The sequence below is a fragment of the Odocoileus virginianus genome, chromosome 2, assembly GCF_023699985.2.
Source record: "Odocoileus virginianus isolate 20LAN1187 ecotype Illinois chromosome 2, Ovbor_1.2, whole genome shotgun sequence".
Taxonomy (NCBI): Eukaryota; Metazoa; Chordata; class Mammalia; order Artiodactyla; family Cervidae; genus Odocoileus; species Odocoileus virginianus.
In genome coordinates, this window is record NC_069675.1 from 101,056,842 (window position 1) to 101,070,823 (window position 13,982).

Below are 13,982 nucleotides of genomic sequence, written 5' to 3' on the forward strand. Positions count from 1 at the left end.
CGCGCTCTGCTCTCCGAGCCCACACGTTTCCGGGACGCAGCCTGGAGACAGCGTCGGGCAGTTGGACTGCACACCTGCCGGTGCCCAGCGAGGCCCCAGCTGAACCGATCGGATTCGGCGGTGGGTGTGGAGAGCAACTCGACTTTGCGGCCGAAGACACTTCGTGAGGACGATCCCGTGCTCGTGAGAGCTGCCAACCTGGGTGGTCCTCCCCGTCCACGTTCCGGGCCAGGTCCAGTCTCAGCAGGAGAGCTCCAAGGGCTGTGAACCTGCCCCACAAGGTTCCACCATAAAAAGGGAGAAGAGTCTGACGCGTGCTGCACCAGCATGAACCCCGAGGACGCTGTAAAAAGGCCACACAGCGAGTGGTTCCGCTTACGTGACGTGTCCAGAGCAAGCAGATCCACAGACAGACGGTGGAGCTGTGGTTACTGGGAGGCTGGGGGCGGAGGGGTTAGGAAACCCTAAATAGCTTCAGAGGGGGGCTGGAACCCAGGAAGACCAAGGCGTGGCCCCATCCGGAGCTCCTGGGAGCTCATCACTAACTGCCGATCATTTAATCACCTGTATGATGCAGCCTCCCTGAGACCCCCGCCTGTGAGGTCCGGAGGGGTCCGGCTGGGTGAACGCGTGGAGGTGCTGGGAAGGCCGTGCACCCCGGCCGTCGGCTGGCTCCATCCTGTACCTTCAGGATACACTGCAAATAGCAAGTGAACTGTGGGCCTGCACGTGTGAGCTGCACTAGCTAGTACTGAGCCTGAGGAAGGCATCACGGGAGCTCCCGATTACAGCTGGTGAAGTGGTGGCGTCTGATGTGTGGGGACAGCCCCGCGGGACGGAGCCCTTGGTCTGTGGGGTCTGCGCTGACGCCAGGGAGTTAGTGTCAAAGTCAAACTGTGGGATGCCCAGCTGGTGCCGGAGAACCAGAGAACTGGTTGGGGTGGAAATCGCCACATTTGCTGTCGGAGCGCTGTCTGTGAAAACGGCTCAAAGCCGTGTGCTCAGAATGGGGCTGCTGGGTCATGGGAATCACACGTCCAGAGTTAATAGATGCTGCTGACAAACGTGTACATGTATGCATATACACGTATATACATACATGTGTACATACAGGAAAACCTACGCATGTATGCACACAACTATATTCATACACACACACGGATAAATATATTGTTGCTGTTTAGTTGCCCAGCTGTGTCTGACTCTTTGTGACCCCATGGACTGTATATATATGTATATATATATAGATGTGTGTATGTATATGTCTCACTTTACTAGAAACGAAATAATGAATTAATGAAAAATAACCCAAAGGAAGTGTCAACAAAAGAAGGTAAAAACAGGTGGGAAAGATATAAAGCACTAAGTAAGAAAGTATACTTAAATCCCAATATAAGTTATTACACAAAATAAAGTTAACTAAGTATATCTTAAAAGAAAAGGCTCATCAGATAAAATTTTTTTGTTAATTTATTTATTTCTGGCTGTGCTGCGTCTTCGCTGCTGCTCAGGCTTTTCTCTGGTTGCGGGGAGCAGGGCTCCTCCTCTCGTGGGCCCGGCTCCTCCTCTCCTGGGCCCGGCTCCTCACGGCAGCGCCTCCTCTTGTCGGGGAGCACGGGCTCTGCGATGTGTGGGCTCGGAAGCTCCGGCTCATGAGCTTAGTTGCTCCATGGACCAGGGATCAAACTCTGCCCTGGCAGGGGATTCTTCACCATGGAAGGCCCCAGACAGGCTTCCTTAAAAATGCATCAGAGGCTGTTTTTATGAGAGAAACATCTAAGACAAAAGGGTAAATAAATGTTAGGAGGTAAAAGAAAAAGATTCCCTAGGTTAATACTAGTCCACGTGAAAGTTATAATAATTCCAGACAAAGAAGGCTTTAAGACATAAGAATTACTAGTGACTAAAGGGTTATTTCATAATGACAGTAGAATCAAGAACATACAAGAGCTTTCCATTTGTATGCAGCTAATAATATGGCCTCAAAATAACAAAAGCAAAAACTAACAGAACGACACGAGACACAAACCCACAGTGCTTGTGGGACTGCTTCACGGAGCTCCCTCCGTAGACGACAGTACTGGCTCGGGGGTCAGCGAGGACATGAAGTCTGAATAATGTGGGTGTGCAGAGGGCATACCTTCCCCCCAAGGACACAAGGAGGTCTTCCCAACAGCTTGACAGAGGTGAGTCTGACATGCAACAAACTGAACACATTTCTGGGGACAAACTGATAAGTTTATAAACATGTGTATGTCCATGAAGCCACTGTGATGAAGCTAAGTAAATGAGTCTGTCACCTCCAAAGTTTCCTTGAATCCCTCCCTCCCCCCACAACCACTGCTGTTATTAAAGGTAAGTTTGCATTTTCCAGTTTCATCTAAGTGGAAACATACAGAGCAAACACTTTTATTGGCTTCCACTCAGAAAAAAATGACCTTGTGAAGCATCTGTATTGTTGCTTGAATCAGTGGTCCATCCCTTTTTGTTGCTGAGAGATGGGAATACCAGACCACCTTACCTGCCTCCTGAGAAACCTGTATGCAGGTCAAGAAACAACAGTTAGAACTGGACACGGAACAACGGACTGGCTCCAAATTGGGAAAAGAGTACCTTAAGGCTGAATATTTAACTTATATGCAGAGTACATCTTCTGAAACGCCAGGCTGGGTGAAGCACAAGCTGGAATCTTGTGGAATATTGAATATTGCTGGAAGAAATATCAATAACCTCAGATACGCAGGTGACACCACCCTTATGTCAGAAAGCAAAGAGGAACTGAAGAGCCTCTTCATGAAAGTGAAAGAGGAGAGTGAAAAAGTTGGCTTAAAACTCAACATTCCAGAAACCTAAGATCATGGCGTCTGGTCCCATCACTTCGTGGCAAATAGATGGGGAAACAATGGAAACGGTGACAGAATTTGTTTTCTTGGACTCCCAAATCACTGCACATGGTGACTGCAGCCATGAAATTAAAAGACGCCTGCTCCTTGGAAAAAGAGCTATGACCAACCTAAACAGCATATTAAAAAGCAGAGACATTACTTTGCCAACAAAGGTCCATCTAGTCAAAGTCATGGTTTTTCCAGTGGTCATGTATGGATGTGAGAGTTGGACCATAAAGAAGGCTGAATGCAGAAGAATTGATGCTTTTGAACTGTGGTGTTGGAGAAGACTCTTGAGAGTCCCTTGGACTGCAAGGAAATTAACCAGTCAATCATAAAGGAACTCAGTCCTGAACATTCATTGGAAGGACTGCTGCTGAAGCTGAAGCTCCAATACTTTGGCCACCTGATGCAAAGAACTGACTTACTGGAAAAGACCCTGATGATGGCAAAGACTGAGGGCAGGAGGAGAAGGGGACGACAGAGGGTGAGATGGTTGGATGGCATCACTGACTCGATGGACATGAGTTTGAGCAAGCCCCGGGAGTTGGTGATGGGCAGGGAAGCCTGCCTTGCTGCAGTCCTTGGGGTTGCAAAGAGTCGGACACAACTGAGCGACTGGACTGAACTGCGTGCTTCGCGGCACAGCTGTACCAAGAATCGGTCACACGTCTGCCCATTGATGGGCATCTCGAGTGTTGACGGTTTTTCAATTCAGTTCAGTTACAGTTTTTACTGTGGCCAATAAATCTAGTTCATGTGGGTATTTACAAAAATTAACCAACTACTGGAGCACAAAGCAAGTTTCCATAAACAGAAGGATTAAAATGGAGGAGTAGGGGACCTCCCTGGTGGTCTGGTGGTTAGGACTCCACATTTCCACTGCAAGGGGTTCAATCTCTCATGGGAAAACTAAGATCCCACATTTGGCATGGCCAAAAAAAATTTTTTTAGTTTTTAAATGGAGTAAATGTTATCTGACCACAAAACAAACATAAATCTTCTTTAAAAAAATCTCTGCATGTCTGGTAATTAAGAAATGTTCTTCTAAGAACATTATAAATTACCTATAGTTCAGTTTTAAAAAAGGAAAAAATGAGGGAAAAAAAGTTCTTCTGAATAGTTGATGAGCAATTAAACAGGACATCAAGATGGAAATCAGAAACTGCTTTTATAACTTTATTTCTTTATTTTTGGCTGTGCTGGGTCTTGGCTGCCGCACAGGCTTCCTCGGTGTGGGGACCACTCTCTGGGTGCAGAGCCGGGCCTTGCGGCTCCTGGGCTCAGTTGCTCTGCAGCGGGTGGGATCATCCTGGACCGGGAATCAAGCTCCCGTCTCCCGCATTGGCAGGCGGATTCTTTACCACTTTAGCCACGAGGGAGGCCCTGAAGATATTTTCCACTAAACACGTTAGAAAACACTCTATGTCAAAGCTAGTGCCCCATCCCTGGGGCTGGCGGGGGCCCGCGGAGCCCCTGCCCGTGTTAGGGGAGCCGCCGGGGGAAGAGCTAACCGCCTCGGTCAGGAAGTGGAGAAATCGGCAGCTCAGCCCCGAGGGTGTCTCAGGAGGAAATAAGGCAGCGCGGCTACGACCCAGATGGAAAAACAGCAGAGCAGACAGCAAGGTCCCCGGCAGTTTCTGCAGCGGCTGGTCAGGTGGACAGACGACAGGCAAGGCTGCTTGAGGGAACGGCATGAGGAAGCAGGGAGGAAGGAGAGAGGCGGTGCCCACCGCCAGGCTGCACAACACTGCCTGAGACCATCCAGGGTCCCAGAGGGCATCACGGGCACCTTCACACGCCCAGGGGGAAATTTAGATGAAATGAGAAAATTCCAAAACAAAATACCTACTAACTGTCACACGAGAGCACAGAAAGCGGGAAAGGCAGAGACGCTGGCCACCGGGTCCCCCAGAACCGCAGACCAGACCCCCCACCCCGCGGCCGCTGCACTTGCCAGGACTCGAGGCGGGGGGGGGCTCGCCGGGAGCCCCGCTGCGGCTGGGCCAGGCTGCGAGGGCAGGACGGGGGAGGGGAGGGGCCAGCAAGGCAGAGCCCTCACCCCCAGCGCGATCCCGCCCGCGAACTAACGTCAGGCCAGCAGCAGAGACGACCTGCTGGAGGGCTGAAGCTCCTCCCAATAAAGGGCAGCGAGGGCAGACTCGCAGGAAAGGCCTCCACTGATCTGCAGGATCTTTCCGCTGCCTCCCAGGCACACGCGAACCTCTGACGGCAGTGGGGAAGGGCAATCTCCCCCGCAGGAAACCGGGGCCCAGCACAGCTGAGGAGATGCTGGGTCCCCGCAGAACCATCTACCATCTACTCCTTGCGCTCAGCCACAGGCCCACTGAATGCTCTGTTTAAAAAAAAAAAAAAAACCTGTAAAGTTAATCTCCAAGCACATGGGTGTAAAACACTAACAGGAGGAAGGAAAAACGCGAAGGCAGCACCAGCAAGGGCAGGGCCCCGGGGCGGCTGCCTGGTGCTCGGCCGGGTCTGGGCTGGGAGGCCCTCAACCCCGGGGGCCCTCCTTTCTCTGCAGCCGCTCCACCTCCTGCCCTCGGTCGGCCAGGTTTGCATCTGATGGACGAACCCGCCCCTCAGTGTCCAGGCAGCTACGTCTGTGCTGGCCCTGGTGCCACCCGCCTCTCCTGCAGGCGTGGACGTCCCGGGAGGCCCTCTGGGAGCTCCGTGCTTCCCCGCTGCCCTCCCGGCCGTTCTGTACAGAAACGCACTTTCGCCCTGACTGAGTCGAGAGCCCCATCCCTGGGAGGGCTGTCACAGTCTCCAGTTCAGTTACTCCCTGGCGGGGAGCCGGGCTGCGGCCACCCGGCCAGGAGGTGGTCACAGGAAGTGTTGATGACCGGGACCCCCGCACCCCTGCTCCTGTCCCCCGGCTCTGGGGGAGGTGGTGGAACACATCCCCCCATCCCTTAAGACAGAAGGGGTCCTCTGGGCGCTGCCCCGCAGTCACTGCCATCAGTCCCCACCCCCCCCACCCCCGGAAGCCAGCCCACAGATCCAGGCACAGGGCCTGTGGACGGGGTGTCCGTGGCAGGGCTGCCCTGCATGCTTTCCTCAGGGCAGGATGCCAGGGCCCGGGTAGGCGCCCCACGGGCCTGGACAGTGGACGTGGGCCCACTCGACATGGCCGGGTCACCAGACCCAAGCGGCTTTGGGGTAAGGCAGGAGGCAGGTGCCCAGCCCACTCGCCCCTTGTGTGGCCCCCACCCCGTGACCAGGCTGAGGGTGAGGAAGCGTCAGGCGGGGCGGGCCTGGGCGTGGGGCAGTGGCCGTGCGAAACTGGCCCCCCCTCGGGTCCCTGGGGCGGAGGGACGGGGAGGACAGGACAGGAAGGGCCTGTCCTGGAATGTTGAGCCCTGGGAGTGGCGATGGGACGTGGGAGCCATGCAGCTGGCCCGCTGTGGGCCCAGGCCCTGTGGGCGGCCAGATCAAGTCTCATGATCCTGGCCCCAGAGCCCCCAGCACCATCTGGGCCTGCTGGCCAGGGACCAGCCCCCTGGGGGCCTCCAGAGCTGACGCCGCCTGTTTTCTGAGACAGGAAGTGGGGGCGGGCGGGCTGGGGTGTTCAGGGTCCTGGGTGACCAGATCTGTGGGTACAGAGCTGAGTGGGAGCCCCCCCCCACCCCGCCCGCCCTCCTGGGACCATGCTGGTCCCAGGGAAGCACCTTTCCCAGTAGCCGCCCCCCAACAGAGTGTAACCTGGGCCTGGTTTCCTGACTCCCCAGGAGTCACCCCTCAGCCCCCCAACACACACACTGAGGACACGGGGCCCCCAAGGAGGATGGTGCCATGTGACTGGGGAATCCCAGTGTTGTGGGGGCACCCCACCCAGGTATGGCAGGGAGACCGTGGGGAGTCCTCCGGACGCCTGTGCTGGGAAGACAGGACCCGTGCAACCCCAGAGTGGTCATGGGACAGGTCGCTAGGGACAGGGCCTGGGTGAGGCCTCCAGGCCAGTCTTGTCCTGGGAAGGGGCCCCCACCATGCTGACCCTTCTGTAGACCCTCTGACCTGACCTGGGAGCCAGGCAGGGAGCCTGGACTCCAGCATGGAGGGAAGTGCGGTGCTGACAAGCCAGGCTCCCCCGCCTAGCCCCAAGCAAGTTGACCGGTTCCCAGGCGCCAAAGGGACGGACAGATCCTGGGGGGGAGAACAGGCCCCCACTCAGCAGGTAGAACCCTCCTGACCCCAGCTCCAGAGAACCCCAGAGCCATCACACCCCCCTTCTTTCCTCCCTGGGGGGCTTGCTGAAGGCTGGAGAGGCCAGGGTGCCAGGAGGCCGGAGCTCGGCCAGCAGGGTCCCCGGCTGGACATCAAGGTGTCCAATGTCACCCACCACCCGTGGCTGACTGCACAGCAGGGATCCTCCCGGGCAGCCATCTGGGGACCCCCCCCCCCGGCATTCTCCGGGCAGATGGGAAATGGGGGTGGGCTCGGGGAGGGTCATGGCTCTGGGCACCACGGATCCAGCCCAGGGAACTGCCTGCAGGACCCCAGGGTGTCTGATGCCCACCTCCCTTCCCTGGTGAGGAGGCCACAGTTCCCTGGGCTGCTGGGTGGGAGGCCACAAACACTGTTTCCGAGTGCACGCACCCAGACACGAGTGCACACGTGTGCACCAGCGTGCCTGCATCCGGAGGCTCACCATCTCTTGTGTCTTCAGGACGATCGCCCCGGGGGTTGGGCTGCTCGGGTGGCTCAGGCAGGAATGCTCTGGCGGGAAGCTGTTTTGTTTTGAAGGAAGTTATTGTATTTCTTAGGTCTGGGTGGATTAGCTGGGAGTCGGGTTTTTTCCACCCCAGCAATTACTGGAGCCCCTGGACAGCAGATGTCCCCTGAGGCGACTGTGCAGCCGGTCCCCTGGCCACCTCCCGGGGACAGCCAGGCGGGTGGGCTGGGATCAGTGTAACGCCGCGGTGGTCCCAGAAGCAGACCCCACTTTGGCGTGTCCAGCTGTCCTGGTCTCCGGAGCCCCACACCCTCCTTCCCCTCTGTCCTCACGGCTACAAGGCCCTTGGGGGTCCCTGTGTGCCCCCGGATGCCACAGCACCAAGCAGCATCTGTGCCCACCCTGCTCGGGCTGAGTGGACAGGGTGACTCCAGGGCAGGGAGCTGCCCCCACCCAGGGCCAGGCCTCCGAGACAGCTGAGCCCTGAGGGCGGGGCGTGAGCGCGGTGTGGGTGGGGCGTGGGCGGGGCGTGGGCGTGGGCCCGGGGTGCGGGGGTGTGGGCAGGGCATGGGGCATGGGTGAGGTGTGGATGCAGTGTGGGCGGGCGTGGGAGCGGGGTGCAGGGTGTGGGTGCGGTGTGGGCGGGGCGAGGGCATGGGTGAGGTGGGGGCGTGGGCGCAGCGTGGGCGGGGCATAGGTGTGGGCCTGGGGTGCGGGGGTGTGGGCAGGGCATGGGGCATGGGTGAGGTGTGGGCGCAGCGTGGGCGGGGTGTGGGGGTGGGTGCTGCCCTCTTTTCACCCCCGTGCTGGTTTCACAGACCAAGATGCTGCGAGCCCAGACCCCAGACTTGTTTGTTTCTGGGGGTGGGTAGGGGCACCCCACGCCTGTCCCGCCCCTGGCTGATTGGGGGGTAACCCTGGTCATCCCCTAGGGTAACCAGTCTGGTGGTGAGGAGGCACAGACACAGGCACACAGGCGCACACACGCATAGATGCACCCCCCAACACACACACAGGCGCACACACGCATAGATGCACCCCCCAACACACACACAGGCGCACACACGCATAGATGCACCCCCAACACACACACAGGCGCACACACGCATAGATGCACCCCCCAACACACACACAGGCGCACACACGCATAGATGCACCCCCCAACACACACACAGGCGCATACACGCATAGATGCACCCCCCAACACACACACAGGTGCACACACGCATAGATGCACCCCCCAACACACACACAGGCGCACACACACAGCTCCCAAGGGGGGGCGGAGGCGAAGGGGCAGGGTGAGGGGCCTGCAGCCCCCCAGGGGAAGGGCTGAGGGATGTGCACCCCAGACCTGCAGACCCCGGCAGCTTTGAGTGAAGGGCGAGCGGCCGTGCGCACCCAGGTGTGTGTGAGCAGGTGTGTGTGTGCCCACTTGTGGGCGTGAATATGTGTGTGTCTCCCCAGGACGGGGCGAGGGGCCACACCTAGCAGGAGGCAGGGCTGACCCAGACTGGGTTCCCAGCCCGGAAGAAGGGGAGGAAGGACAGCCCCTGAGCCCCGCAGCCCCTCCCCGGGCAGAGACGAGGGTCTTGCTCCGCCTGGGCTCCGGGAGGTCTGGCCGTCACCCTCAAAGGGCCCTGTGTTCTGAAGCCGTGTCTGCGCCCATCCGGTCAGTGTGATGGGACGGGGCCTTCCCTTGCCCTTCCCATGGCTGCTGCTGTCCAGGCCGAGGATGAACCACAGGGAGCTGGGGGTAGGCAGAGCCCCCCACGCCGACCCACCCTGGGGAGCCCAGGTCAGGGTCTCTCCCCCTGCATCAGGGCCTCGACTGGGCCGGCACCGAGGACTTTGGCCGGAGCTGTGGGCTGGGGAGGCCCCTCTGCATCCAGGACCACGACCTGAGTCCTTCCAGAAAGGCCCCTGTCCACGGCCCCACTGCACTCAGCCCTGCCTGAGGTCAGAGGACCTCAGGGCTGAGGGCCCAATGTGGCCGAGTCGGCCAGAGCTCTGAGCCCACATCTCGGCCACGGGGACCCAGCCTGGCGGTGAGGCCCCTGCTCAGCCCACCGCTCAGCCGCCCCGCTGGCCCGACCCCCCGGCTGGTCCAGCCTCCCTTAGGGCTGAGCCAGGGTCTCAGCCACCCCTGCGGCCAGGCGGGGTCCTGGCGTGACCGTCCGGGCAGCCCCGAGGCAGCTGGGAGCAGAGGCCAGGCTTCTCACTCAGGAAGGGCCGCCTGGCCAGGAGTCGGCAGGGCCTGGGTCCTGCTGCCCACAGCCCTGCTCTGGGCCATAACCCCTGACCTCCCTTGACCTCGGATCCCAGGGCCCAGTCTCTTTCTCGAGGCCAGAGCCCCGCGGTCCTCCCAGTCCCAGGGCCCGAAGCACACCTCGGCCTCCCCTCTCTGCAGCCTCTAAAGAACTGGTTCCTCTGCGTTGGGAGCTGGTGAGCCCCGGGCACAGGCCTCCAGCACCCCTCCACCCCACTCTGTCACCATCTGTGTCCACCCCGGGACCCCGCTGTCTCCTTTCTGCTCCTTCTGTGGGCCAAGGGAGCCCCAGCACCCCCACGGCCCCCTTTAGCTCCCCCAAGATCTGCTGACTGTGTCCCCCTAACCGAGGGTCCCCCAAGGACCTCATCCGAGTGCCACTGAGACAGGCCCTGGCTGACCCTTCCACGATGGCCCGTCCCACCTCACCTCTGCCGTGTGGGAGCCCAGCCAGCCGCTGCACGGGGAAGCCTGCCATGCCCCCAGCATGGCCTAGCCAGGGCCCAGGGTGCATGTGGAGGGCCTGATACCTGGGAGCCACGGAGTCACAGCCCAGAGACACTGACGCGCGTGGAAGGGGCGGACGGGTGTCCTGAGCGCCAGGCCTGCATGGCGTCTGGACTCTGGGAGGCCGGGGGAGGTGGGCCACAGAACACAGAGATCAGCTTCCAGGACCAGGGGCTGCCGGACCAGAGTGGGGGTGCTGGGCCCTGAGGCTGGGGGCCCCCGTCGACGCGGCCACGTCCTGGTGAGGCCCAAGTGAGCTGGCAACACAGCCACAGGGTGCAGACTGTGGCTCCTGGCTTTCTGGGCAGCTGGTCGTGGCCACATGGCTAACTCTGCACCAGAGATGCGTGCTGACTTCTGCACCTCCCTGGAAGTCTTCTGAGAGAGGGGCGCTCTGGCCCCTGGCCTCAGCGCTGGTGGGGAGACGACTGAGCCAGCAGCTCAGAGCAGAGGTCACCCACAGATGTGATGAGCCGGAGGGGGGGTCCCCGAGCCTCGAGGCACCACGTGGGCTCCGGCCGCCACCTCCGGGCTTTTACATAAGAGAGAAAACAAACTCGGGTCTCGTCTAAGCCACAGTCGTGCTGGGTTCTCGGCCGAATCCCAGCAGAGGAGCAGTCTACGAGACCCCTGCCCAGGCCTGCAAACGACAAGCTCGGGAGAGGCCAGGGGCGAGTGTGTGAACAGTCACAGCCCAGAGCGTCCAAGGAGCTGTGATTGTCAGCCATCATGTGTTTCCCGGGTGGGGTCCTGGGACAGGAAAGGAAGTTTGGGGAAAACTGAGAAAGTAGGATAAGCATGTCCGTATCCACGTCTCTGCTCAGCTGTGTCCAACCCTTTGGGACCCCATGGACTGTAGCCCGCCAGGCTCCTCTGTCCGTGGGATTCTCCAGGCAAGAATACTGGAGCGGGTTGCCATTCCTGCCTCCAGCGGATCGTCCTGACCCAGGGATGGAACCCTCGTCTCCTGTATCTCTTGCACAGCAGGTGGATTCTTCACTGCTCGGCCACGTGGGAAGCCATGGGATAAAGCATGGACTCCAGTTAACAGTGTTTCAGTGTTCGTTCATTACCTGTGACCAATGCTCTGCACTAGCGTGACATGTTAATAATGGGGGCTGGGGGCTCGATGCCCGTGAGTCTGAGTAAGCTCCAGGAGTTGGTGATGGACGGGGGGCCTGGCCTGCTGCAGCCCACGGGGTCGCAAGGAGCCGGACACGACCGAGTGACTGAACTGCACTGGGGGCTTTACGGGAGCCCTCTGTACCACCTTCACGGGTCTTCTGTAAATCTAAAACTATTCTAAAGCTTTTATTTTTAAAAATCTTACCATTGGAACACTGCCAACAGGCGCAGGAGGCATGAGTCAGCGAGCCGCCCCCCACGGACCGTCCGCGGGAAGGTTTGTGGACGGAGGCTGTCTCTGCTCGCTTTTCTTCTTGAATCCCCTTCGGTGGGTCTGCTGGGGAATTCCCCGTTTCTCCATGGAAGCTTCCTCTCGTTTTCCTCTGGATGTCTGCAGACTCTCTCTCCCATGCCCTGTTGATTTGTGCCTCCTCTCTGGAGCAATCATCCCGGGCTTCCACCTGCGTTCTTCGTCTTTCCTGAATCTCAGCGTTTGGCTCTCATAGTCTACCCTTTAATCCTTGGTCCTCACGGCCCCGCAGAGCACCCCGGCTGCCCGCTGCCCTGGGCCCACCCCTCCGGGCAGCAGCTCCCCCTCTCTGCTGGCCCAGAGCCCAGGGTCAGAAGTCAGCCACCCCCGCCCCCCTCCACTCCCGGGTTGTCTACAAGCCCCTGTGAGTTCTGCAGAGAAATAGGACCCACAGGATGTGGTCTAGAGGCCTCAGGGAGATCTACTCTGGGGACGAGCCCCCCAGTCTGCTCGCTGGGCCTGGGGAGTGGGGGTGTGACTCAGCCCAAGACCGAAGGCCTGGGAACCTGGGGGTGCGCGAGACCCAGGGTGCGGGTGTCTGTGGCGGGGGAGGGGAACACGGCTCAGGCCGGCCCAGTGACCCCCCACCTCCCACTCTCTCTGGGCCCTCAGGGCTGCTCTTTCCCAAACGCTCCCCAGACACAGCAGCAACGGGGTTCTTCCAGCTCTCTGGGTGCCCTTAGCTCGGGCAACTGGCCAGCATGGGGCATGGCCGAGCCCCCAGCCCCAGCCCAGGGGCTGCAGCTCCCTCACAGGCCAGGCTGCCCGGGGCCCCCGCTCCTCAGGGGGCCCCAGGTTTCTGGAGGAGGCCGGGGAGTGGGTGGCCGAGGGCATGGCCCTCGGGCGTGTGCAGAGACCAGGTGGGGCTCAGGGACACTCGGGTCAGTTCAGCCCGACTAAGCTGGTGCTGCGCCTGGGGCGGGGAGCAGGGGCAAGCTCTATGAGTGAGGGTGCCCTCCCAGAGTCCAGGCACCAAGCCCTGAACCCAGAAACTCCCAGGTTCCTCCCAGCCCCCAGCAGTGCTCTGCCAAGAGAGCGGCCTGTGGTCTCTCGGGGCCCCCAGCTGGGTCTGCCTCACCAGGGGCACCCATTTCAGGACTAGGGGAGGGGAAGGGGGCCTCCATGGCCAGCTGGCAGCCACCACGGGGCAGGGGGTGGGGTGGGGGCAGCGGCCCTCGCCACTCCGCTGGGCCTAGGGGCGGAGCTGGAGGACAGGGCGGTGGCCACAGGCAGCTCTGGCTGAGACTCGACCTCGGTGCAGAGCGGGCCAGTGCCCGGCCAGCCCGGCACAGTCTGTCTTCACCACCCACCCGCCCCCCAGGACCAGAGCACGGCTGGGCCGTCTCCCAGCGGGGGTGGCTGGGCCACGGCTGCGCCTGCCAGACCAGAAAGGGCAGGCATGTGTTCCAGGGTGGCCGTCCAGCTCTGGCGCTGCTGGTGAGGCCCCCCAGGCCTGGCTGGGAGCTCCCTGCTGCTGTCCTGGCCCACGAGGTCCGGATGTCCAGATGGGGTGCTGAGTGCTCAGACTGTGGGCGCGGGGGCAGGGGGCTCCAGAGTGTCAAGAGGCCAGGCCGGGGACCCTCCCACAAGCCGGGAGTCTCAGCAGGGGCCCCTCCCCACCCCCGTCCCCCCCATCTGGGACCAGGACCCAGAACGGGGCAGGCTGGGCGGAGGGACCCACGGCCCCCAACCAGGGCAGCCGCTGCCCAGGCCTCTTGGGAAAGGAGCCCTGGGCCCCAGTGGGTGGCATCATCCTGCCGGAAGCACGCAGAGCCAGGCCCCAGGCCCCGACCAGTTTCAGGGCTTCCATCACTCCGGGGCCCCAGCGGGCCTCTCCAGGAGATCTGTCCCAGGCACAAGCTGAGGAGGATGGGGCGACAGGGTACCCAGGCTGAGGGTCCTGGAGCAGCCGGGACGGAGGGAAGAGGGTGAGGGCAGGCGGACGGGGCCCATGGAGCCCCAGGGAGGTGGGACCATCTCTGCGCCTCAGCTCAGGGAGGCCAGGGTCGGCCTGTCCCGCCAACCCCGGGGAGCCTCTGGCCCCGGCCAGCACCTCAGGGCAGCCCCAGCAGGGCTCTGACGGCTGAGAGGGTCCCTGGCTCCAGGACTCCCGGGCGGGGTGGACGGGGCTTCCGGGACCCGGCCCAGCCCCAGCTCCCACAGTTTCAGAGGCAATGGTCCCCGCTTGGCCCA